Source organism: Lithobates pipiens, unplaced genomic scaffold (assembly GCF_037356315.1).
Source record: "Lithobates pipiens isolate NorthernLeopardFrog02 unplaced genomic scaffold, aLitPip1_a1.2 Scaffold_10, whole genome shotgun sequence".
NCBI lineage: Eukaryota > Metazoa > Chordata > Amphibia > Anura > Ranidae > Lithobates > Lithobates pipiens.
The window spans coordinates 150,627,530-150,654,118 of NW_027507686.1; the positions used below are offsets into that span (position 1 = coordinate 150,627,530).

Consider the following 26,589-nt stretch of genomic DNA (forward strand, 5'->3'; position numbering starts at 1 on the left):
AGGATAACAATAGAGAAATAGATTTCAATTGGTAGAAAAAATCTAATAATAACTACTCTAAAACATAGGACATAATAGTCCTTACCTCAAAAAAAAGGAGGGGGTTAATGGACCTATAACCAAAATAGAGTTAATTTGTAGGATTAGTGTCCCTCAAATAGAAAAGGGTAGGCGGCGATTGGTACACGTGCACAAAAGACAGCGTGCAAGTGACTGGGTTCCAATGCCCATCTGTGAGCTCAAAACGAGTTCACGTCCCCACACAACCCATCCAAGGTTGCCAACCTGTCCAAACATTCCAGTAGTCCTGGAGGTGTCCAGTTCATATCGTGCTTTGATGTGCTTTTATATCACCTATGTTTGTGAGTATGTTTTGTGATATCTTTACGCTTTAATAAATGTTTTCATGGAATTGCACTAGGTTGGTGCGCCCTCCTCTTGTTTTTCTTGTTTTTTGTTGTCTTTTACACAGTGCTTTTGTGCACTTTTGTCGAAAGAACTCTCAACAACTTTTTTCATGTTCACATAATCCTAGACAGACTTAATGATGTTTGGGTCAGGACTCTGGGGGTCAAACCATGACCTCCAGGACTGTGTTCTTCTTTACGCTGAAGATAGTTCCTAATGATATTGGCTGTATTTTTGGGGTCATTGTCCTGCTGCGGAATACCATTTGGGGCTAATTACATGCCTCCCTGATGGTATACAGTAGAATGATGGCTAAGTATCTCACTGTATTTCTCAGCATTGAGGGCACCATTGATCAGGGCAAAGTTGAGGATCATAGACACAGTGGTTAGCCAAGGAACCTTAATACAGCAGATGGAAGACACATCATGCTTACTTCCCTTGGACATCAGATGATGTCCAGCAATGCCATCAGCACAGAACTGGTAGAAACCAGTAGTACCCAGGTACACCCATCTTATCACTAACAACACCAATAATCTCCTGCGCATGAGTTGAATAGCCCAATAGGAATAATTTCTTGAAGCCTTGCTGCCCTCTAGGACTGGGATCATCCTCAATCACTAGAAAAAGAAAAGAAAAGAGGGCACATTGGCCTAGTGCATATCTCACAATTTTTTTTATTAAGAATATAATAAAATACTACTCACTAGCATAGGTAATAACAGTGCTCAACGCTCAATTCTCAGTGACTATACAATTTCAGATTGGCCAAAGACCTGAGCATAGGGGCCTCGCTGGGGATCCTACAGGCTGACACGTTTCAAGTTAAAATTACACTTACATAAGTATAAAACCAATGCACATTGCTAAGAAATCTGAAGCGGGTAATCGTCATGTTTTTATAGCGTCCCTGGCGGTATTCCCAAGTCTGGCTCAGGGTAAGACTTAATTACCATAAGTGGTATTCCCGAGCCAGATTCCTCGGCATTGCATCACTGGATACATGTAAGGGTTACTTACCTTGTCCCCTGGATCCAGTGATGTCTCCCCGCTATGATCAGCGAGCTGCCGTGTCTCGCTCGATCTGTGACAGCGCAGAGCTCCATTCCCTGCGATCGTTGTGACGCACGGGGACGGAGTTCGGCGCCAAATTCAAAAAGTAAAAAACACAGTATAGATACAGTATACTGTAATCTTATAGATTACAGTACTGTATCAAATAATTACACGTCCCCTTTGTCCCTAGTGGTTTGTCCAGTGTCCTGCATGCAGTTTTATATTACAAATACTGTTCTCTATGCCAGGAAACTCGAGATTGTCCATAGCAACCAAAAAATGTCTGTTTACATCAAAAGTGGTTATAGACCAACTAGAAAACAGCGATAATAAATTAGAATCACTCGCAGAATTGAGTGATAGTAATTTGTGGGGAAATTCGTCATCAAACACTAAAAGTAATGACAGCGACAATTCTGCAACTCAGCATATTTCAGTGTTTTTGATTTTATTACATTATTGAATATTTTTTATTATTATTCTATTATTATTTGTTATAATTATTTATAGTTATTTATTTTATTATATTTATATATATATTATAATTTATGATTTCATATTTCAAATTTTATCATGCCCGGGATGTCTATTAGACTCTTGTTTGGATGGATTTAAGTGAATTATTTCTAAGAATTACATGCCTACAATATAAAACAACAAATTTCCATGCAAAATAATGGTACTGCTTTCAGCACCTAAAATCTGAAATAATCATACCGCCAGGGAGGTTAAGGGACTATATACCACAATAAGCATATAAAAAGACAAATACAAAAAACAAACAAAAAGTTAAATAGCAATAACCCATAGACCATAAATGGAGCCAGCCCTATAAACCTTATATAAAATCCAAAAATGTAAGACTAGAGATAGGTCTTAAAAAAACCCAACAACAAAAACAATAAAAATAAAAAGGGACGTCATGCATTATTTATAAACGCATTAACCCTCCTAGCGCTTTGGGGTTACATTTCAGTCCATTAGCGGTAACCCCAAGCTGCACTCAGCATTGCATTGCAGAATCCTGGTGCAGTATACTTACCTTGTCACCAGGATCCTGCGATGTCCCCCCACTGTGTCCTCTGCCAGATCATCTGCTTGATGTCCTGTATTCTGGGCTCCGTTCCCTGTGTGCATCACAACGCATAGGGGCGGAGCCCAGTGGCAAATTCAAAAAGTACACAAAACATAACACATACGGTAAAATGTAATCTTACAGATCACATCACTGTAAGCCCCTGTACACATGGTCGGAGATTTCGACAACCAAATCCGTCAGATTTTATCTGACGGATTTTGTCCGTTCGGATCTTGTCCGAAACTGTTGCATACACACGGTCGGACTGAGTTGTCGAAAAATCCGATCTTTCAGAACGTGATGACGTAATTTTGTTACGATGGGACTACATTCAGGCTAGTAGCCAATAGCTTTGATGTAGTAATTTGATCTGAGCATGCGTGGCACTTGGTCCGATCAAAATTCTCTACACATGATCGGAGTATGTCCGATCGAACCAGTTGGTCGGAAAATATTTCCAACAAGTTGGAAAATTGGGTCCGACGGAATCAGTTCGATGCATACCACACACAGTAGGATTATCCGACAACATCGTCCGATAGGACACATTCCGACGGATTCTCCGATCGTGTGTACAAGGGCTATGAAATTATTTCACATCCATTTTGTCCCTAGTGCTTTGTCCAGTGCCCTGCATGCACTTTTATATTATATATACGGTTCTTTCTGCCTGGAAACTTGAGATTGTCCATTGGCAACCAAAAATTATCCTTTTAAATCAAAAGTGGTTTTAGACCAGCTAGAAAACAGCAATAGTAAATTAGAACACTTGCAGAATTGAGCAATAGTGAATTGTGGCAAAATTAATTGTATTATTATTATATTATTATTATTTTTATAATTATTTATAGTTATTTATTATATTATAATTTATGATTTCGTGATTCAAACTTTATCATACATGGGGTGTCTGCTAGACTCTTTTTTGGACAGCTTTAAGTGAGTTATTCCTAAGAATTACAGGCCTACAATGCAACACGCCAAATTTCTATGCAAAACAATGTACTGCTTTCAGATTAAAAAATCTGACATAATCATACTGACAGGGAGGTTACTGACCTAATTTACATTAAGACCAAACAGTGTATATCCTTTTGGTTTCCAATTTAGAAATGCCCCTCCTCACTGCAATCCCCCTCCAATGGGGAACAAATCTAGATGCTCTGGACTGATAAGTCAAAATGTGAAATATTTGGCTGTAACAAGAGGTAGTTTGTTTGTCAAAGGGCTGAAGAGCAGTACAATAATTAGTGTCTGCAGGCAGGAGTGAAGCGTGGTGGAGGTTCCTTGCAAGTTTGGAGCTGCATTTTTGTAAACAGATTTGGAAATGTTGTACTCAATGCTGAGAAATACAAGCAGATACTTATCCATCATGCCATACCATCAGGGATACGTCTTATTGGCTCCAAAAGTGATTTTATGACAACAACCCCAAAAATACAGCCAATGTCATCAAACTATCTTAAGAGTAAAGAAGAACAAGGAGTACTTGAAGTGATTGTTTGGCCTCCACTGAGCCTGACCTCAACATCATCAAGCCTTTTTAGGATTACATGAAGAGGCTGAGGGATTGGAGGCAACCTACATCCACAGAAGATCTGTGGTTAGTTTTATAACATGTTTGGAACAACCTACCTCCTGAGTTCCTTCAAAAACTGTGTTAACAAGACTGTGGGGTTGATTTAATAAAGCCGGAGAGTGCAAAATCTGGTGCAGCTTTGCACGGAAGAATTGATGCTGGTTTGAAGCTAAAGAGTAGTCAGTCACACCAGATATTGATTTGGTTTGGATTTCTCTCCTGTTCATAGTACAATGTCAGTGATAGTGGTGCTCATCAACCTGCTTCACCCAATGATCACACGGGCAGTAAGGGAAAAAAAATGCAGGGTTGCAGCAATAATGGAAAATACATGCAATCCATAACCAAAGAAAAAAAGTGGGCACACCAGCCAGGTGTGTTATCCAAAGCAACATTTATTCACAGGAAAAAAGTAGTGATTATACTCACAAACAAAATGCTGACATATTTTGAGAGTGACTTAGGCTCTCAAGGTTAGCGAACAGCCCCTGAATCAATGTTATCAAATAGAATGTGATAAACAAAACCTTTTACATACTATGAACACCATATAGTATAAGTTAAATCGTGCAAAATATAATATAATAGAACATAAAACTCTTATGGGCAGTCCCTACAATAATGGTACCATTGGAGATACAAGCTGCCTTATAACCCACATACCATATATACTCGAGTATAGGCCGACCCGAATATAAGCCGAGGCACCTATTCTTACCTAAAAAATCTGAGAAAATGTATTGACTCGAATATAAGCCTAGGGTGAGAAATGTGGCTACTATATGTGGAAAAGAGGATCAACAATGCCCATCTGCAGCCTGACTGTGTCCATCTGCATGCCTCACTCTGCCTATCTTCCTGCCTCACTCTGCCTATCTCTCTGCCTCACTGTGTCCATCTGCAGCCTCATGTACCTGATCTCCAGAACACCGGCACTGTGACATGCAGTCTAGTCAGCGGCTGTCCAGTGTAACAAAGCCCCGCCTCCTCCTTGTTCATGATGGAACACTGATTCAGTTTCCCAGCAGTGAGTCAGTGTTCTGCCTATCACGGATGAGGACGAGGAGAAGGCAGGGCTTTGTTACGCGCATGAGACGACTGCAAATGGTCACAGTGACTCGAGTATAAGCCAAGGGGGCTTTTTCAGCACAAAAAAAAAGTGCTTAAAAACTTATTAGGCTTATACTTGAGTATATACAGTAATCTTGCATCCCCATTTAGGGGATTTCCAATTACATCAGATGGAATAATGTACAGATTCCAAACAAGCAATAGGGGCAAGCCAGGGAAATATATACAGTATGCATGTATTCCAGCCACTCGGGAGCTTGGTGCCTTTAAAATAATTTCTGTGCTCTAAGGCCGCGTACACACGGGCGGACTGTTCGCCCAACTTTGTCCGCTGAACAGTGTTTGGGCGGACAGTCCGCTCGTGTGTGGGCTTTCAGCGGACAGTTTCAGCGGACAGTTGGACGGACAAGGTTTTTCGGAATTTCCGAAAAACTGTCCGCTGAAACCTTGTTTCAGCGAACAGCCCGCTCGTGTGTAGGCTTGTTCGTCAAACAAAGTTGCGCGCATGCTCAGAAAGGATTTTCACGCCGAAAGCTATAATGCAGTGTATAGGACGTCGTATTTTTCGTCCCGTCGTACGTGCTGTTCACGTCATCGCGCACGGTTTCAGCAAACTGTTCGTTCGTCGTGTGTGGGCATGTCCGTCCATGCTAATTTTGAGCGGACTGTTTGCTGAAACTGTTGGACGGACAAAGTTGGGCGAACAGTCCGCGCGTGTGTACGCGGCCTAAGATTATCAAAAATGGCCACCACTGAGTTGATATGCACAGCGGACCTGACAAGCGGAAGACCTGCCCTTCCAGTTTCCTATATCAGGGCTACATCCAATCAGAACAGGAGGGACATGGCTAATATCTACAGTCTGAGATGATATCCTCAGTGATACGATCCAGGATGAGAGTTGCTTAACCACTTGCTTACTGGGCACTTAAACCCCCTTCAGTCCCAGACCAATTTTCAGCTTTCAGCGCTGATGCACTTTGAATGACAATTGCGCGGGCATACAACACTGTACCCAAATGAAATTTTTGTCATTTTTTTCCCACAAATAGAGCTTTCTTTTGGTGGTATTTAATCACAGCTGGGAGTTTTATTTTTTGCTAAACAAACAAAAAAAGATGCAAAAAAAATAAAAAAAATCATGTTTAATAGTTTGTTATAAAATTTAGCAAACAGGTCATTTTTCTCCTTCATTGAAGTGCGCTGATGAGGCGGCACTGATAGGCTGCACTGGTGGGCACTAATAGGCTGCATTGGTGGGCACTGATAGGCTGCATTGGTGGGCACTGATAGGATGCACTGGTGGGCACTGATAGGCATAGTTAAGGCGGCACTAATAGGCACAGATAAGGTGGCACCGATGGGCACAGATAAGGCAGCACTGATGGGCAAAGACGGGCACAGATAAGATGGCACGGATGGGTGGCACAGATGGGTGGCACGGATGGGTGGCACTAAGGGGCACTGATAGGTACCACTGATAGATGGGACTGATGGGCACTGATAGGTGGCACTGATAGGTGGCTCTGATAGGTGGCACTGCTGGGCACTGATGGGCACTGATGGGTGGCACTGATGGGCACGGATATGTGGCACTGGGGTGCAGCACCTTTGTTGAGGCAGATTGTGGGCACTGCTGGGTGGCACTGTGGGCACTGCTGGGTGGCACTGCTGGGTGGCACTGTGGGCACTGCTGGGTGGCACTGTGGACACTGCTGGGTGGCACTATGGGCACTGCTGGGTGGCACTGACAGGGGGACACATTTTTTATTCATGTGGCAAAGCAGGGGGCAGGTGGGCACTGGCAGGGGGCAGGTGGGCACTGGCAGGGCTGGCCGTGATCGGGACTAATGTCCCGATCACGGCCGCCGGTGATCGGCTTTTTTTTTTCTCCTCGCGCTGTCAGCGCGAGGAGGAATAATAAAAAATAAATAAAAAAATGAGCCCAAAAACGTACCAGTACTCTAAATGTTAATGTGGCCTAAATTTGAAATTGGTGTGTTTACACAACAATAATACTGTTCCATTCACATGGCAAACACATGGCAAACCACACAGAAAATGTGCACTTTGCTGTGCATTTTGAAAGTGCACTGCAAACAATGCGTTGTCATTACATGTTAATGGAACCCCAAGTGCGGATAGCAGGTGTGTGTCTGCTGTGGATGATTTAAGTGACAAACAAGCACATTGGGATGGCTGGGGTAGAAAGGACATTAGAACTGGCTTCTATTTCTTATGAAAAGTGAAATTATACTAAGGTGAACTTAGCCATTAAAGTGGAGTTGCGCTTAAAAAAATAAAATAAAAGTCAGCAGCTACAAACACTGAAGCTGCTAACTTTTAATAATCAGACACTTACCTGTCCCAGTGTCCAGCGTTGCCTCTAAACTCCATACCAGGCCCTTTAGGTCTGGTATGGATGTTAAGGGGAACCCTGCGCCAAAATTAAAAAAAATGGTGTTGGTCCCCCCAAAAATCCATACCAGACCCTTATCCGAGCATGCAACCTGGCAGGCAGCAAGAAAAGAGGGGGTGATGAGAGAGCGCTCCCCCTCCTGAACCATACCAGGCCACATGCCCTCAACATTGGGATGGTGCTTTGGGGTAGCTGCCCCCCCCATGTTGATGGGGAGAAGGCCCTCATCCCCACAACCCTTGCCCGGTGGTTGTGGGGGTCTGCGGGCGGGGGCTTATCAGAAGCTGGAAGCCCCCTTTAACAAGGGGACCCCCAGATTCTGGCCCCCTGTGTGAATTGGTAATGGGGTACCCCTATCATTTCACAAAAAAAGTGTCAAAAGGGTTAAAAAACACAAGAGACAGTTTTTGACAAATGACAAGTCCTTTATTAATTTCTTCTTCTTTCCACTTCTTTTTCCATCTTCTTTCTTCTGGTCTTCCTTCAGTGTTCTTCTCCATCTTTTTCTTTCTCTGCTCTTCTCGTCTCCCATCTTGCTCCAGCTTCTTCTCCGCTCCTTCCACACGATCCGCCTCAGTGGGAGTCTTCCACCGTGTGACACTTCTGTTCTTCTGTTACTTCTTATATAACGGAGGGCCGGGCCACCCAATGACCCCGCCCCCTCTATGGCTTTCCCCGTAATGTCAGAGAGGGTGAGGTCGTCACGCTTTCATGCCGAGACCACGCCCCTCTAAATTCTCTTTTAAGTGGCAGTAAACTTATTAAAAAAAAGTTTCCTCATGCAAGGAAATGTTATAATGTATATGTTATAATCACATGTGCAACTGTGCATGAAGATATGCACACAGAGGAGGAACTATACATACAGTATCTCACAAAAGTGGGTCAATCCCTCACATTTTAAATTAGACATTAATGGCTATGTGTTGAGTTATTTTGAGGTAACAGCAAATATACACTGTTATACAAGCTGTACACGCACTACTTTACATTATAGCAAAGTATTATTTCTTCAATGTTGTCATATGAAAATATATAATAAAATATTTACAAAAATCTGAGGGTTGTTCTCACTTTTGTGAAATACTGTATATCAATGCATATACACTATGTGCATCTGCACGCATGTTAGTGCGGGTGAGTGTGCATGCGAGCATAAACATTTTGGCATTTAAAGCTGCACAGGAGTGCAGAAGATCACTGAGTGGTCATCCGATCCTATGGCCTTTGGCCTGATCTACTGCTTGCTTTTGGGTTCTGATCCAGCTTCATTTGACTCTGCTTACTCCTGATACTCTATCTCTGATTCCTGTTTGTGTTTTTAACTTGTTTCTTGCCTGGTACTGCATGGCCTTCTCTGCTTACCAGACATTGACCTCAGGCCAGCTTTGATTCTGCTTCTTTTCCTGATTTTGTACATATGCTGCTTGGTTGTTGCCAATCCCTGACTATCTGACCCTGCACCTGAATCTGCCAGGTACCAGTTTGTCTGTTACACAGACTTCAGTGTTTCCCAGCCAGGATCCCCTATAGGCATGCCTGCCACTCTGTGCCCTGTTATACTTTGTCATAAACTCCAGGGAAAATGGGACAGGAGATGGAAGGGAAGCTCTCCACATAGTATGTAATAGCTAGAGGGTCAGCACAACAGCCAAGCAACTTGCATTTTTAGAAGGAAAGGTCAGCACAACCTTCATATCTTATGACTGAATTCCTTCAAAAGCTGAACTTGAGCTCACACATTTCTTCTCCAAATTCTGCCTATTGGCACTTTAATGTGATAGATGACCTAATTAACCAATTGAAGAATAGTACCAAATGCCTAGTGCCTAGCTTCATTTCACATGGGGAGATTTACTAAAGCCATTGCATTCAGAATCTGGTGCAGCTGTGCATGGCAACCAATCAGCTCGTAACTTCAGCTTTGAAAATAAAACCTGCAAGCTGATTGGCTTCTATGCAGAGCTGCCCCAGATTTTACATGTTCCAGTTTTAGTAAAAAAAAACAATATTTTGCATCAGCTGATAATCCGTACATTGCATTTTTTTAAATTATATACAGTATCCAATTTGAATTACCCACCTATAGATCTGTAAATGTTACTGAGTTTTGATATTGTTATGAGATTCTGGAATCTGTGGCCTCTCGCCCATCTTCTTTTTATTAATACTTTATTTTGCTTCTGTTGTAAATATCTTTAGTAAAGGAATTGTCTTTATGCAATAGTATTTTTGTCTTTTCTCACCCTGCTTAAGCAGAATCCACAACTGCATAGATCTTAAGAAGCCTGTACTGAGGTTCTATAAGAGATGCGGTACAGTACATGCTGTTAAACATGACAAGATGTCATAGATGGGTTGAGAACAAAACAAATTATTCTAGCACAGCTTGTTGGCAAGTTGTCAGTTGTGAAACATGGAGAAAATCACAGTCTAATTCATTTAGGCTTATTCTTGGTGCACTGTAGAAGAACACTGATAGAAATAAGATCTATTAGCACAGACCAGAAAAAAACTTTCCAGGCTGTCAATGGCGCACTGACCCTTATTCTTATTTGCTCCTTTTTGGTGTGTTCAATGTGCCTTGAAAGTGATTTGTTATATTTGTTCAATGATTGGCAAAAAAAAAAATACCTGTTGATCTTGCCAAAAATCTTGTGAACTGATACCTTCCTGTCTTTTCTGTCTGTGCTGTACTCTTATCTTTTTATATATATTTTCTATTTATCTCTGTGGAATACAAAACATCTCTCCTATGTTTCTCAGTGTAGGGAGGAACAGTTTGGTGTTTGGAGCAGGGACAGTCTGCAATTCACTAGCTACTAGGTCCACAAAGGTCCTTTTAAGGACTGGTATAGGTGTACAGTATATAGGGTTGTAATACACGTATAATATACTTTCTTTCAAATATAGAAAGCATATTATAGTGCACTGCATGCACTGCTGGCCAATTCTGCAGCTGTTGTTTCTCAGTGTAGGGAGGGACAGTTTGGTGTTTGGACCAGGGACAGTCTGCAATTCACTAGCTACTACTAGGTCCACAAAGGTCCTTTTAAGGACTGGTATAGGTGTACAGTATATAGGGTTGTAATACGCGTATAATATACTTTCTTTCCAATATAGAAAGCATATTATAGTGCACTTCATGTAGTGCTGCTGACTGATTCTGCAGCTGTCGTTTCTCAGTGTAGGGAGGGACAGTTTGGTTTTTGGAGCAGGGCCAGTCTGCAATTCACTAGCGACTAGCTAGCTACTACTAGGTCCACAAAGGTCCTTTTAAGGACTGGTATAGGTGTACAGTATATAGGGTTGTAATACACGTATAATATACTTTCTTTCAAATATAGAAAGCATATTATAGTGCACTGCATGTAGTGCTGCTGACCGATTCTGCAGCTGTCGTTTCTCAGTGTAGGGAGGGACAGTTTGGTGTTTGGAGCAGGGACAGTCTGCATTTCACTAGCTACTAGCTAGCTACTACTAGGTCCACAAAAGTCCTTTTAAGGACTGGTATAGGTGTACAGTATATCGGGTTGTAATACACGTATAATATACTTTCTTTTAAATATAGAAAGCATATTATAGTGCACTGCATGCAGTGCTGCTGACCGATTCTGCAGCTGTCCTTTCTCAGTGTAGGGAGGGGCAGTTTGGTGTTTGGAGCAGGGACACTCTGCAATTCACTAGCTACTAGCTAGCTACTACTAGGTCCACAAAGGTCCTTTTAAGGACTGGTATAGGTGTACAGTGTATAGGGTTGTAATACACGTATAATATACGTTCTTTCAAATATAGAAAGCATATTATAATGCACTGCAGTGCTGCTGACCGATTCTGCAGCTGTTGTTTCTTAGTGTAGGGACAGTTTGGTGTTTGGAGCAGGGACAGTCTGCAATTCACTAGCTACTAGCTAGCTACTATTAGGTCCACAAAGGTCCTTATAAGGACTGGTTTAGGTGTACTATTTGGTGTGCAGTATATCAGGGTGTAATACACGTATAAAATAGACATTCAGCGGCGACACAATCTGCTGGTCAGACATCTTATTTGCGATTGCCTGACGCGATGAAACTCAACCTTCTATATGCTTGATAGGCTGCTCCAGCAGAAACGTGCAGTTAATGACTACCTGTACAAACTCTGCGGCAGAACAGGTTCTGGGGAGCTTGGGTTTTTTTCACTGCGCCAGTGGCTGCTCATGCGCGACGCATACAGACTTCTGCGGCCATTTGATGAAATCACCAAACTGGTCAGTCGTAGCCATGGCGCCATCAGTGACATCGTACCTTATGCCTTCTTTAGGGAGCGTGCATTGCATTGTGTCATTGATCAAGCCGTGGAGGAGCAGAAGCAGGAAGATGAGAAAGTCGTAATGCTGGATGAATTCCCAGGGGGGCTACTCTATCTGAGACAAGTCAACAACAGGAGTCTGAAGAGGAATCAGAGGAGGATGGTGCCGGGGCAGATGAGGAAGAGCAAGAAGAGCATGCTTAAACCTTTCTGGGATCCCTGTTGTTGTCTGTGGATGGGGAGAGGAGAACGAGGAGGATGACGTTATCCTGTGATGAGCAGGAGCCAGGCCACCACACCGCTTCCAGTTTAGTTCAAATGGGGGCCTTCATGCTCCAGTGTTTTAACAGGGACCCCTGTATAAAAAGCACAGAGGTCAAGAACCAGTACAGGGTGGCAACGTGCTTAGACCCCTGGTACAAACACAAAATGGTGGAAATGTTACCACCATCACAGAGGGCTGTCAAAATGGAGCACTTACAGGCCTTGCTTAGAGAAATGTTGCATTCTGCTTTTGCGTGCGCTGGCAGAGGAATTCCCACTCCCAGAGAAAGAGTTACGGGTACCAATCCAACAGCGCCTGCAAGAAGAGGGCGGTTTGAAGATGTGTTGGTCACTTCTGATATGAGATCATTCTTTCAGCCGACCCATCGCCAGGTCTCATCCGGATCCAGCATCAGGGAATGCCTAGACCGACAGGTGCCCGACTACATCGGGTTAACAGCCGATGTGGATGCTCTGAGAAGTGATGAACCCCTGGACTACTGGGTGGGCAGGCTTGACCTCTGGCCAGAACTGGCCCAATTTGCAATGGAACTGTTGGCTTGCCCCTAGTCCAGTGTCCTGTCCGAAAGGACGTTCAGCGCAGCAGGGGGGATTTGACCGATAAGCGCACTTACCAAGCTCACGACAGTGTTGACTACCTCACATTTATAAAAATGAACGAGGCATGGATCTCGGAGGAATTCAACACATGTGACCAGTAGACCATGTATATGCATAACTCTATAAACAATTTATATAATCTAGCACACGGACGTTTTTTCTACCTTTGGCTCACTTGTACAAAAAAAGCACACCGTACTATATGCCCGTACCCTCCCGTTTGAAGAGGTTGAGTGGTGTCATATTTTTGGGGCCCGCAGCGAGTTGCTGGTGTCAGTGCTCTCTATCTCGGTGCTGATGTCAGTGCTCTCTATCATGGTGCTGGTGTGGTGTCAGTGCTCTCTATCTCGGTGCTGGTGTCAGTGCTCTCTATCACGGTGCTGGTGTCAGTGCTCTCTATTACGGTGCTGGTGTGGTGTCAGTGCTCTATATCTCGGTGCTGGTGTCAGTGCTCTCTATCACGGTGCTGGTGTGGTGTCAGTGCTCTCTATCATGGTGCTGGTGTCTGTGCTCTCTATCCCAGTGATGGTGTCAGTGCTCTCTATCACGGTGCTGGTGTCAGTGCTCTCTATCTCAGTGCCGGTGTTGTGTCAGTGCTCTCTATCACGGTACTGGTGTCAGTGCTCTCTATCACGGTGCTGGTGTCAGTGCTCTCCATCTCGGTGCTGGTGTGGTGTCAGTGCTCTCTATCTTGGTGCTGGTGTGGTGTCAGTGCTCTCTATCACGGTGCTGGTGTCTGTGCTCTCTATCACAGTGCTGGTGTCAGTGCTCTCTATCACGGTGCTGTTGTCAGTGCTCTCTATCTCAGTGCCGGTGTTGTGTCAGTGGTCTCTATCACGCTACTGGTGTCAGTGCTCTCTATCACGGTGCTGGTGTCAGTGCACTCCATCTAGGTGCTGGTGTGGTGTCAGTGCTCTCTATCTTGGTGCTGGTGGGCTGTCAGTGCTCTCTATCAAGGTGCTAGTATCAGTGCTCTCTATCTCGGTGTTGGTGTCAGTGCTCTCTATCACGGTGCTGGTGTGGTGTCAGTGCTCTCTATCTCGTGCTGGTGTGGTGTCAGTGCTCTCTCTCACAGTGCTGGTGTCAGTGCTCTCTATCTCGGTGCTGGTGTGGTGTCAGTGCTCTCTATCACGGTGCTGTTGTCAGTGCTCTCTATCTCGGTGCTGGTGCCAGTGCTCTCTATCACGGTGCTGGTGTGGTGTCAGTGCTCTCTATCTCAGTGCTGGTGTGGTGTCAGTGCTCTCTCTCACAGTGCTGGTGTCAGTGCTCTCTATCTCGGTGCTGGTGTGGTGTCAGTGCTCTCTATCTCGGTGCTAGTGTGGTGTCAGTGCTCTCTATCACGGTGCTGGTGTCAGTGCTCTCTATCACGGCACTGGTGTGGTGTCAGTGCTCTCTATTACGGTGCTGGTGTGGTGTCCGTGCTCCCTATCTCGTTGCTGGTGTCAGTGCTCTCTATCTCGGTGCTGGTGTGGTGTCAGTGCTCTCTATTTCGGTGCTGGTGTCAGTGCTCTCTATCACGGTGCTGGTGGGGTGTCAGTGCTCTCTATCATGGTGTTGGTGTCAGTGCTCTCTATCACGGTGCTGATGTCAGTGCTTAGTTTCTATCGCGGTGCTGGTGTCAGTGCTCAGTCTCTATCGCAGTACTGGTGTCAGTGCTCAGTCACTTTTGCGGTGCTGGTTTCAGACAGTGAGGGAGATAGCAGCAGAGAAGCCAATCAGCAGGCAGTGCCAGCACCATGGCTGAGGATCAGCACTGGACTGGCACCTCCGGACCACCGCAGTGGAGCCCTGCATTGGTGGGGTAAGGGCCGGGCAGAGGGAGGGGTCAGGGGCTCAAGCACAGGTTGGCACACTGGGACACTGGTACAGGACTGCACTGCCCTGACTGTGGCACTGATTATCTCCTGCACCCCCTTCATAGCCTGGCCTGACCTTGCCTCTCCTCCATGGCCTTCATGCGCTCCTGAATTGTCAAATTTTCACAGATAAAAAAAGAATGCTTGTCGTTGTCAATCCCGGATTCACGAAATACTTCTGGTATGTCAGTGTCCATGTTGTGGGACTATGTGTGCACAGCTAGTAAGTATTTTGTGGCTGAAAATATGACCTGGAGGTTTTTAAGGTTCGCCTGCCATTAAAATGAATGGGGTCCGCCGCAAACCTTGCGGTTCTTTTGGGCACGTTCGCGGATCGCGTTCACGAAACGTCCTGTCGGAAGTTTGTCCATCACTATTCACTATCAGGTCTATGAATCTGAGTTATTAAACTAATAACTGAATAAGGAAAATCAACATTTTACACGTTTTTGTCTTGCCTAAATAATATTATACAAAACTTTCTACAGATAACTACACAAGTCAAAAAAAGAAAAAAACATGAATTTTATGATTATTGACAGATATCTGAATGTAGATGTGTGTGAAAAAGAAAATGCAACTTTTCAGCTCACAATAAATGTGAATTGATTCACTCATCAAATAAATTACTAATGTGAAAAGTATTGTTTTATATAACTAAATTGAGATACAGGCATACACAGGGGTGAAGTCCTGGGGAAAAAAGTGTGGGAACTGCCACCCAAGATCCACTCCCCCACCAAATAAAAAAAAAGATGCGCTCATATGTACGAACACTTCAAAAGTGGTATTTTTCATTAAATTTTCGTATTGTGTGTATGAAGCTTAACTGTGAGTACATGAAAAAAAGACAATCCTCAATAAACATAAATACGGTAATTCTCTGAATAAGCAGCATTTATTCAATTGTGCTTCCATGCAAATGTGCACATCATGCTCTGATCTTTATTGGGGAATGTTATTTTGTATATAGAGTGTTTATGTGGTGTGTTTCCACTTTTCATTGAACAGAGTTTGGATAACACAGGGTTAAACGGAAAGGTCATAAATTAACTGCACATTATCTGGACAGAATGCTTAGGGAGATAGTGATGTGTTCCTGCTTAGGAGATGTATGTTAGCTTGGGGGGCTGCAAACTCTGCAGGGCTCCAACACACACTCACTGCTATTCCAACCCTTCACATATTTCCACATAAACTTCCCTCCTGGCATTAAACTTTGCCAGGTATTGTGCTCAGCTTACCACCCCAAACTGATGTTTCTCCCTCAACTCACCTCTCTCCCTGCATGCCCTGTGAGCAGAATAGCTGTGCTTCTCCTCTGGGTTCTCTCATCATATGGCACTGAAGATAGAGGAGGGTGGGATTCAGTGGGATACACAGAACAAGTATGGAAGCTGTCATGGGGCCCCCTACTGGCAATGCCTGAATGGTCAGTCCACCTTTGGTGTACGGAACTTACTATTGCGAGCTTTGTCGATGGCTGCTGGTGTAGCACCTACCACACAGCTCACATACTTCAAAGTCTTGCAAGACGTGGCTGCTAACGGGAACTGAGTTCCTGTTGTGGAAAAAGTACAGGAACTCCATTCCCATGCATTCCCACAGGACTTAAGCCCTGGGCATACCCCACTTTTAAGTACACAATGGAGTTTATTTACTAAAGCTGGAAAGTGCAAAATCAGGCTCACTTCTGCTTAGAAACCAATGAGCTTCTAACCCCAGCTAGTTCAAATAATCTTTGGTAATAAAACCTGGAAGTTCATTGGTTTCTAAGCAGAAGTGAGCCTGATTTTGCACTTTCCAGCTTTAGTAAATAAACTCCATTGTGTACCTAAAAGTGGGGTATTCCTGTACTGTGCTACAGTACTCAAAGGACACTTCAGACATATATGAAAAGTCATGTTCAAGAAATACTCTGAAAAACAGGTTTTTAACCAGAAGACATTGCCTATGTAGATGTGAACAGTTATCAAACTACACTTCCTTTCTCCGACTCCAGAAAATTATTTATATAATTTGTCATTAAAAAGGACACATTTCATGTTTGTCATCGTGGTCAGTTCTCTAGCTTTGCTGGGAGCTCAGGTTGCTTTCCTTCAATGATTAGAATTGTCCTGACCCTCCCACCCCCACAGGCTTTTTTTGGGAATATCAGTGTACTGCTGCTTCTCCTTCCTCAGCTCAAAAAAGGTAGTTAAAATGAGTTTTTTGATATCCATACACAAATGTTTTCCTTTCATTTATATTTAAAACTGAATGGGTTCTTTTACAAGGTGAGGCTTTACAATCACTTTAAGTGGGAACACTTCAGGCTCTACTTAACCTGAATGTTTCATCTGAATTTTTCTTCTCTCTCCCTCCACAGGTATGTTGCTGCTGCACATCCACCGAAAACTGAAAACATATTGCTTTCATTGTGTTTGTGTCTCTGGTATGTTGCTGATTCACGTCCACTGAAAACTGTAAATGTAATGCTTTCATTGTGTTTACATGTCTCTGAAATGTTTCTACTTCAACCATCATCTGTAACCCTGCCCACATTATTGTGTATGTAGTCCGTAAAGCCTCGTACACATGATCGGATTCTCCACAGACAAAACCTCAGACTTTTGTACAAACTGCAAGGAATTGTCGGCCAACAAATACAAATGTAGTGACATACTACGTGGTTTTTCAGCTCTTTAGCCCCACCCTTTTGGTTCCTTCTGCTAATTTCATGTTAGTAGAAGTTTGATGAGTGCTGATTTGTGGTTTTCATTTCACGCTTTTGATTTAGCACTTTTCAGTTTGTGCTTTTCAGTTCATTTCTGAATGGCTGTTCATCAACCAGACATGTTGTGGAATCAGAGGAGATAATGTGTTATTTATTATTGGCCTTTGAGTTATTGCTTTGACCCAAATCCAGTCCAGGAACAGGAGCAGGAAGAGGAGTTATTGGACAAAATATTGGTTGCTTTATTAATCGTGACCAATTATGTGATATGCCTTTGCTGCCGGAGCTCCAGGAGAATAATCCAGATGTTTTCAGAATTATCCCCGGATGACGCACTCCTGATTTCACCAACTCTTGGCATTGTTGACCCCCTATATTAAGAAACAGGACACATGCATGAGGCTTTTATTTAATTTTTGGTTGAATAATAATGATTTGATTTGTTATATTTTCTATATTTTTGGATGCATAGAATGCACATTTTGGTTAAGTTTTAGTGACAGATAGCAAGTCTAATTTTATTTGTTTTCTTTTTTTAATGCACAATAAAAATATGTGGAGAATAATATTTGGCTATGTGTTTTACTTCAAATTACAGTTTTGGAGTAGCCATTTACATTTAAAAAAATACAATGTAAAATTGACAAGGGACACCAACAAAGTTGTATCTTTGATCTAAAAAACTACGGGATAATGGTGTTGTGGTAACTTGCCCAAAAAAAAAAAAGCATAATATTATTCTTGATATCATTAGAAAAAAAAGCCTTTGAAAATTTGTTTTGCAATAACTCCATCAGTATCACCAGCAAAGCAGCTTCATTATTATCCCATTAAAGAAGAAGAGAATGTGCGCTGCATTTCGAGATTTCATAATTTAGCACGTCATGAATGTTAATTCTCCATTATGAATGCTAGTTTACAAAACCGACTGCTACTGGCTCGTCCTTGCTTCTGAGCATGCGTATTTGTACTTTGGATTTTTGTCCGACGGACTTGTGTACACACGCTCGGTAAATCCACAACAGACATTTGTCCGTGGAAAATTTTAAAACCTGCCATCCAACATTTGTCCGTGGAAAATCCGACAAAAATTGTCCGATGGAGCATACAAACGGCCGAAAATTTCCACCAACAGCCTGTCATCACATGTTTCCCATCGGAAAATCCGAACGTGTGTACGAGGCTTTAGTGTCTTACCTAAATTATGGGCCTATCCTATCGTTACAACTCTGTCCCACTACAGGGCTGATTCTGATGTGAAAAGATTACTCTACTATGCATGCATCCTTTTTTCACTCCTGATTTATTAATTGACTAACAGCCACCCCCACCATTAACAGTATAAAGCTAGATCACAGTTATGGGGAAACACATTACTGGGGTTCTTTCTAGAGTGTAAGTACTACTCTGCAAAGCATGAATCAGGCTTCAGGTGACCTTGTTTCCCCATTAAGCTCTCATTCCAGTCTGTAACATGCACCCTCTACCACTCCTGACAGTTGTGTCCTCTCTCCTTAAACTTTCTTTCATATATATATATATGTTGAAGTTGAACGACGAAACCGGTCAGGGCCTGACCAGCACGGAAACCGGAAGTGACTGGTGTGCTCCACCACACTCTGCCTTCTACCCGGGAGTGTAATACAGTGTCTGCAAGGAACAGCACACTTCCAGCAGACGGCTGGAGATGGTGATAGTGCCCTCTATTGTATTTCTTTATGCTTGTTGATTGCATTTTAAATGTAAGCAGTTAGGATTAAGGGGGGTTTCTGCTGTATGGGTATGTTGCATTATAATAAACAGGATTACGCTATGTACATCTATCCTTGTGTTTTATAATACGATCGGAGTACCTTTACCAGTGGATCTTCTGGATAAGTGGGGTGTCAGCACAGAGCGGTGTTTGGACACAGATATAAGGCTTTATTTCTAGTGGTGTCTGGTGAGTTTGAACCCCAGAGGGGTGTGTGCTTCACGAGGTGGATAATTGCACTCTTACTCTGGTGGAAGGTGCACGCTAACAGAAAAGTGACTGTGAATTATCTGAACTGTCCACATATCCATCTTCTACATAAAGACTGTTGGCTGTGGTGTTTGCCATTGCCCTGTGGTTTCATTACCATCAGTTTTTTCCTATTTTTATTTTCGTTTTAGCGCTGTTTTAGTATTTATCTGATGCAAGGAGGACTTTAGCTCTGGTTATACTACTGTAATACTTTATATATATTTATATATATATATATATATATATTTATAAATTGTCACTTCTTCCCTATCCTTATTATTGCACTCACCAACCCCTTCTAATTCTAAACCCACGTGCTAATAAAACCTCCAGGACACTGGAGCATGTCCTTTCATATAAATCACACTCTCATATTACCTCCCGCACCCTACTTCTTCTACTATCCTCTGGCCTCTGGAGATATATCTCCAAACCTTGAGCCTCCATCATTTACCTGTGCCCAACTTTCCCATCACCCCACTTTCCCTGGCAGCAGCTGAAATATACACAATTTAGTTTCAAATCCTCTTATTCCCAAGGCTAGCCTTTCCTTTGATTGCACCCTCTGGAATGCACACTCTGACACTGCTTCTCTTGCTTCCTTTTTCCATGATGGTCTTCTCTGTACTTACTTCCCCAGATCCAGTGGATGGAAGGGAGATGGGTTGGGAAACTTTTCTCTCTTCTGAAATTTTTACAATCATTCTTGGTGACTTTAACATCCCTGTTACTTCAAACACTACTGCTGCTTCTAAACTTTTCAGTCTAACCTCCCTTTTTGACCTGAAGCAATAGATACATGCTTCTACTCACTCTACAAACACCTTTGACCTTGTTTTCTCCTACTTATTCACTTTGTGCAACTTCTCCGACAATCCTTTTCCTCTCTATCATCAATACCTTATTAGTTTCACTCTCTCCCTGGCTTCCCCCTCCTCTCCCTCCAATTGCCTAACAATTACCCATAGAAACCTTTTTCAACTTAACCCTTCTCTTCCCTACTCTGCTACTGACCACCTACAGTATATGACAAAATCTCACCCCTGTCATGCCCCAACCTAGCCACTTCTGTCTACAACAGTTCATTGGCATCATCCCTGGAGACACTCTCCCCCCTCACTACACACAGAATCAGTCCCTAAACCCTACAACCTCGGCAAATAGAAGACACCAGAAGTATGAAAAAAATGTTCTGCTCCCTTGAGCACCTAAAGGTATTAGACCAAAGGGGTTATTTACTAAAGGTAAATCCACTTTTCACTACAAGTGCACTGCAAGTACACTTGGAAGTGCAGTCCCTGTAGATATAAGGGGGACATTCAACGAAAATTTAAAAAAAGCTTTTTTTTTGCTTGCACGTGATTGGATGATAAAATCAGCAGAGCTTCCCCTTATTTCAGATCTTCCCCTCAGATCTATAGCAAGTGCACTTCCAAGTGCACTTCCAAGTGCATTTGCAGTGCACTTGTAGTGTAGAGTGGATTTGCCTTTAGTAAATCAAACCCACAGTCTCAGAAAGATTTTAACCAATATAAATGTGGCTTCAAACATACAATTCCTGCCTCCACACTGCCAAGCAGACCTATTTTATCACTCTCATTAGCAACATATCATCAACTCTTCTCTATCTTCAACTCTCTACTTCATCCACTGGCTCCACCCACTAACTCACTCACTGCCCAGGAGATCGCCAATCACTTAAAAATAGGATTGATGCAATTTGTGATGAGATCTAGAGACCTATATTTTACTTATAAGTCAAGGCTTTAAGGTGAGAGCATGATCTTGGACACTCTTTGGATATTTGCACAAAGTGTGGAGAATATTTTGTAGCACTGGGAGCGTGGTATCAGTGTCCATGTGAATATAGTAGTGGTATTTGGAATCACAATTTGATGTTGGTGAAAGAGTAAATCTGGAGTTGATTGAAAGCACTTTGGGCTATATGGACAGTTAGGCATGTCAATAATATGCACTGTTGTACATGAGAATTTGTTTGTATGTTTATGTCAATCACACACAGACTCGGTGGTAAAGTGAATAATTTAAATTCTATTTTATTTGTATCTTGTTAATCAATTTTATATTGTCAGTAGCGCAACATATTAATTATTATCACATTATCAAACTATATGCCCCTTCCTAACCAATGACACCACAAAGCTTCTAATTCACTTCCTAGGCATCTCTCACCTGCACTACTGCAACTCCCTCCTCATTGGATTATCTTTACATAGGCTACCCCCCTTAAGTCCATCCTGAATGCTACTGCCAGGCTCATCCACCTTACCAACCATTCAGTGTCTGCTACTCCTCTTTGTCAATCCCACTGGCTTCTGCACACATACCTAATAAATTCCAAACACTAAACACAATTTACAAAGCCAAACACAACTCGGCTCCAGCTACATCACTAACCTAGTTTCAACTGTACATTTTATTTTTTCCATCAGCTCATCCCCCACAGCTATTACCTTTTGTATCACTTGACCCTCCCTCTTAGATTGTAAGATCTAGCAAGCAGGGCCCTCTGATTCCTTTTGTATTGAATTGTATTTTAAATGCCCCCATGTTGTAAAGAGCTGCACAAACTGTTGGCTCTATATAAATCCTGTATAGAAATAGTAATAATAATAATAATATACCATTAAATGTTTGACTGTTGGGCCAAAATAGGTTTCAGGTCCAATGTAAATGTACTAGCTACAAGTTTGAAAATAAAATTGATAAAGGACAAAGGTTTTATATGGGATTAGTCAAACATTTGGTCCTATGACGTTTACTGTCTAGTATCACCTAGAAGACACTACAATTACCTTCTCGCTCCTATATTTGATGACAGTGCTGGATTATTTTGAAGTGTTTTTAACCAAAACTGATCTTTACTGAACTGTAACAATTATAATGTAGACACTACAATGTTTTGAAACTGTTAAAATGCTTCACTCAACCTTGCGCCTAAAAATGTAACATGTGGGAAATCTAATCTTATGGATGTTAATTAGGAGTTTAGTGTATTTGTACCAATGGGGTGCATGGCGTGATAATTACTACTGAGAGATTCTCACAGAGTTCAATCATCCTTGCATAATACAGCTACAGTATGTCTGGTACAATACTGTAATCACCTTTATATGTTGGTGTCTACCTTGGAGTTTAACCACATTTTTTGTTAGTTCTAGGTAAAAAATGTAACAAACTAAGACAATTTATACCACACTATCACATTAAAATGAATTCAAATTATTAATGTGAATTCTAAACAACACACGTCTATATAATACATCCTGATAAATAACCATCATGTACCATAAAATGTATTTTCTGTTCCTGCTAAGCAAGAACATGGGTCACTGTGTTCCCCCAGTCAGTCCATCCCCAACACAGTTAGCAAGCACCTCCTAGGGACACACTTAACCCTTTCATCATCCCTGATGTTAACCTATTTGCAGCCAATGTCATTAGTACAGTAACCATGCATATTTTTAGCACTAGTCACTGTAATAATGTCACTGGTTCACTAAAAAGTGTCAAACGTGTCAGTTAGGTGTGCGATCTATCCACCGCAATGTTGCAGTTCCGCTAAAAATCTCAGATCACTGTCATTACTAGTAAAAAAAAGTCATAAAAATATCCCATAGTTTGTAGCCGCTATAACATTTGCGCAAACCAATCAATATACACGTATTGGGATTTGTTTTACCAAAAATATGTAGCAGAATACTTATTGGCCTAAACTGATGACGAAATTACATTTTTTACATTTGTTTTATAGCAGAAAGTAAAAAATGTTTTTTTTTCAAAATTTTCACTCTTTTTTTGTTTATAGTGTAAAAAATAAACACTGCAGATGTGATCAAATACCACCAAAAGAATGTTCTATTTGTGGGAAAAAAGCGTCGCACCACCCAATAGTCAGGTTAAAGTAACGCAGTGCCGTATCGCAAAAAAAGGCCTGGTCATTAAGGGGGTAAAACCTTTCGGGGCTTTATGATATGGAGAGGCTGGTTTATTAAAGGGGTTGGTAATTATTAGTCAAAGAATTATGTGATTTTCACCTAAATTATCCAATTATAGGAAAAAACATCTGCACCTGATTGGCTTTTTAAAGCAAACAGAGATTTGCTTTTTTTATATGATTATGTAATTGAAGTGAACATTCACAAAATGAAAGTATGTGTGTGATGAACCGCACACCCTATGGATTACTATATTAATATAAAGGGCATACAGTGCAAAATAAAATTGTACAAACACCGGATTCACTCCAATGGAAAACAATAAACATAAGTATACATGAAACTTTGATGAAACATATACATTCCATCAACTTGATAAGAATCACAAAACAATAATGTCCAAATAACCAAGATAAAGAAAATTGTTTAAGTCCAAAGAAGCTCATCAGATATTTTCCAGTGAGTGATTTCATTAATCCAATGAATGGGTAACTGTAGGAATCCTCCACCAACACCAAGCACTCAGCCTACTCACCAGATGAAGATGATCCCTATTACAGAGATCATAACAGCTTTGGAAAATGGAGATCTGTCTCAGCAAGCCCAGTGATACCTCCGATCAAGCATTTAAGGAGAGATGGCCACACGTAAGTATTTGGTCTTTGCTCTTAAAGCCATCCAGCAAAAAACAAAAGTAAAAAGCTATGTTTTTTAACCGAAAATTCTCAACTCCTTTAGTAAATTAGCCATGTTATTCTTAGGGTCTTAATCTAAGTGGTTGAACATTTTTAACAAATTTACTGTTTTTTAATATTCATGGAGCAGATGTAATAGCATATCACTTTCAACATTCTGCTATTCTTTATAAAGGAAAAATCATAAGCCGCGCTTAAACAAAAACAAATACAACCAACTACTCGTGCAGTAATATTAAAATACGTACTATACAGGGTATAACAACCCTATATATATATATATATATATATACGTAATACAGGGCACATGCGTGTTAATATTTCAAATCCAGAATCTCACTACTGTAATTCACTACATATAATAAGATTCCATAACATAACCTATAAATACAAAAAATTATATATATACCATAAACACCCAGTGTATAAACAATAAGTCCGTGTATAAAACACCAAAAATGGTTGACGTGAAGCTGTAAATAGAAATCCTCTAAAAATAAACCACAATGTTCATAGAATCCAAAATGGGAAGAATCATGTTCAGTCCACCACCAACATACGATGAGATTTACTGCTTACCAGATAGATATGACCCCCCACTACAGAGGGTCACACGGAACTTTATGAAATTGTGCACCACTTCCAGCCGCAGGGGGAGGGGGTTCCTCGATGTCCTCCTGGCTTCGCTGCTTCAAAGAATCTTGGGAAGAAAACTCGCTCCCGAATACTTGACTCAAAGGTCCAAAACAGGGACTCAGAGGCAGGGGCATCAAAATCATAGAGGAAGATAAAACTCAAAATAGTGTAAAACCCTTTTTATTATAAGGATAAAAATATAAAAATACACTTACAAGTGTGTAAAACGGACAGACCCGTTCTCCTGGAACCCGTCACAAACACGAGGTGATAAGTAGCGTACCGCTCAGCCCTACGCGTTTCGCAACAAAATTGCATCATCCAGGGGCACGAGCGGCACAATAGGTGAGAGATCACTAGACGTTGCACATTCTGAGGATGCAGGCCGACGATACTGAGTCATCGATAGTTTTGTCCCACCTAGCCAGACGTCGGATGCAACGTAGAGCTGTGTGGGTGGGACCATCATGGTCGCGCACCGGAAGTGACCTCATGGGACGCGAATGAGGCTTGGCTGCTTTGGGCGCAGTTTTCTATTGGGCACACGGGACTGGAAGTTAGCGAGGACAGGAAGTGGGGCATACTTTTGAGTGCCATAAACCGGAAGTGGGGCATAGGCGGAAGTTAGCGAGGACAGGAAGTGGGGCATACGTTTGAGTGCCATGAACCGGAAGTGGGGCATAGGCGGTTTAGACGGGGCATCCCGGGTTCGTACTGGATGTTCTTCTGGCTCGTGCCATTTAGGAAGGCGGGCGTTATGCATATGCATGGAGGGGGGAATTATTTGGGTAGCCTTATGTTAAATACTATGGGCTGACAGGCCGGTTCATGCAGGACCGGAAGTCATATAGGATTGACAATGAGGCTTGGATACCCGGGAAGGTCACGAACCGGAAGTGGGGCGTGAGATCGTTTATGGCGTTTCATGTGTATTCCTCTCCCTCCTTCTTCATTTTCCTGCCAGAACAGAGGTATACATCTATACAGTTGGTTTATGCAGTATAGTAAGACATTAATCACCAATATTATCCGTCTAACATGATTCAGTTGATTTGACATGATAGGCTATCTATGGGGGTGGTTATTTGGGTGGGATTGACCTTTGGAATCAGCGCCTGACGAATCAGGTGCCGATTTCAGTTTGAGGCTTGGTTTTGGCGGGAAAAGCCAGGTGCCCAGAGTGAGGTTTGGATGATTGGAGACATATAAATGGAGGTGACACAGCGTGCCGCTCGTGCCCCTGGATGACGCGATTTTGTTGCGAAACGCGTAGGGCTGAGCGGTACGCTACTTATCACCTCGTGTTTGTGACGGGTTCCAGGAGAACGGGTCTGTCCGTGTGCGTCCGGCCGGCGCCACGGACTTAAGGCGCATTTTCTTTTACACACTTGTAAGTGTATTTTTATATTTTTATCCTTATAATAAAAAGGGTTTTACACTATTTTGAGTTTTATCTTCCTCTATGATTTTGATGCCCCTGCCTCTGAGTCCCTCTTTTGGACCTTTGAGTCAAGTATTGACAGCTTCACGTCAACCATTTTTGGTGTTTTATACACGGACTTATTGTTTATACACTGGGTGTTTATGGTCTATATATAATTTTTTGTATTTATAGGTTATGTTATGGAATCTTATTATATGTAGTGAATTACAGTAGTGAGATTCTGGATTTGAAATATTAACACGCATGTGCCCTGTATTACGTATATATATATATATAGGGTTGTTATACCCTGTATAGTACGTATTTTAATATTACTGCATGAGTAGTTGGTTGTATTTGTTTTTGTTTAAGCGCGGCTTATGATTTTTCGTTTACCTATTCTGCATGTATGTGACATAGTGAAGCCGCAGCTGAATATTTTATTATTTAAGAAATTCACATTTATTTCACACACTTCACATATTTATATATTTTTTCACCTTAGCGCAG

General features: G+C 42.0%; 1 long non-coding RNA gene across 3 annotated transcripts in view; it reads right to left on the minus strand.

Moving 5' to 3' along the window:
* Window positions 1-411: 411 nt before the first annotated feature.
* Window positions 412-26,589, minus strand: part of LOC143934820 (uncharacterized) — a 58,080-nt gene continuing 31,902 nt past the window's right edge. For 2 of the 3 annotated variants that reach the window (XR_013263373.1, XR_013263372.1), the window contains one exon: window positions 16,455-17,732. This is a non-coding gene — a long non-coding RNA (uncharacterized LOC143934820). Of the gene's footprint in view, window positions 1,032-16,454; window positions 17,733-26,589 lie in introns of those variants that run through there. The other variant, XR_013263377.1, reaches the window with a different exon arrangement.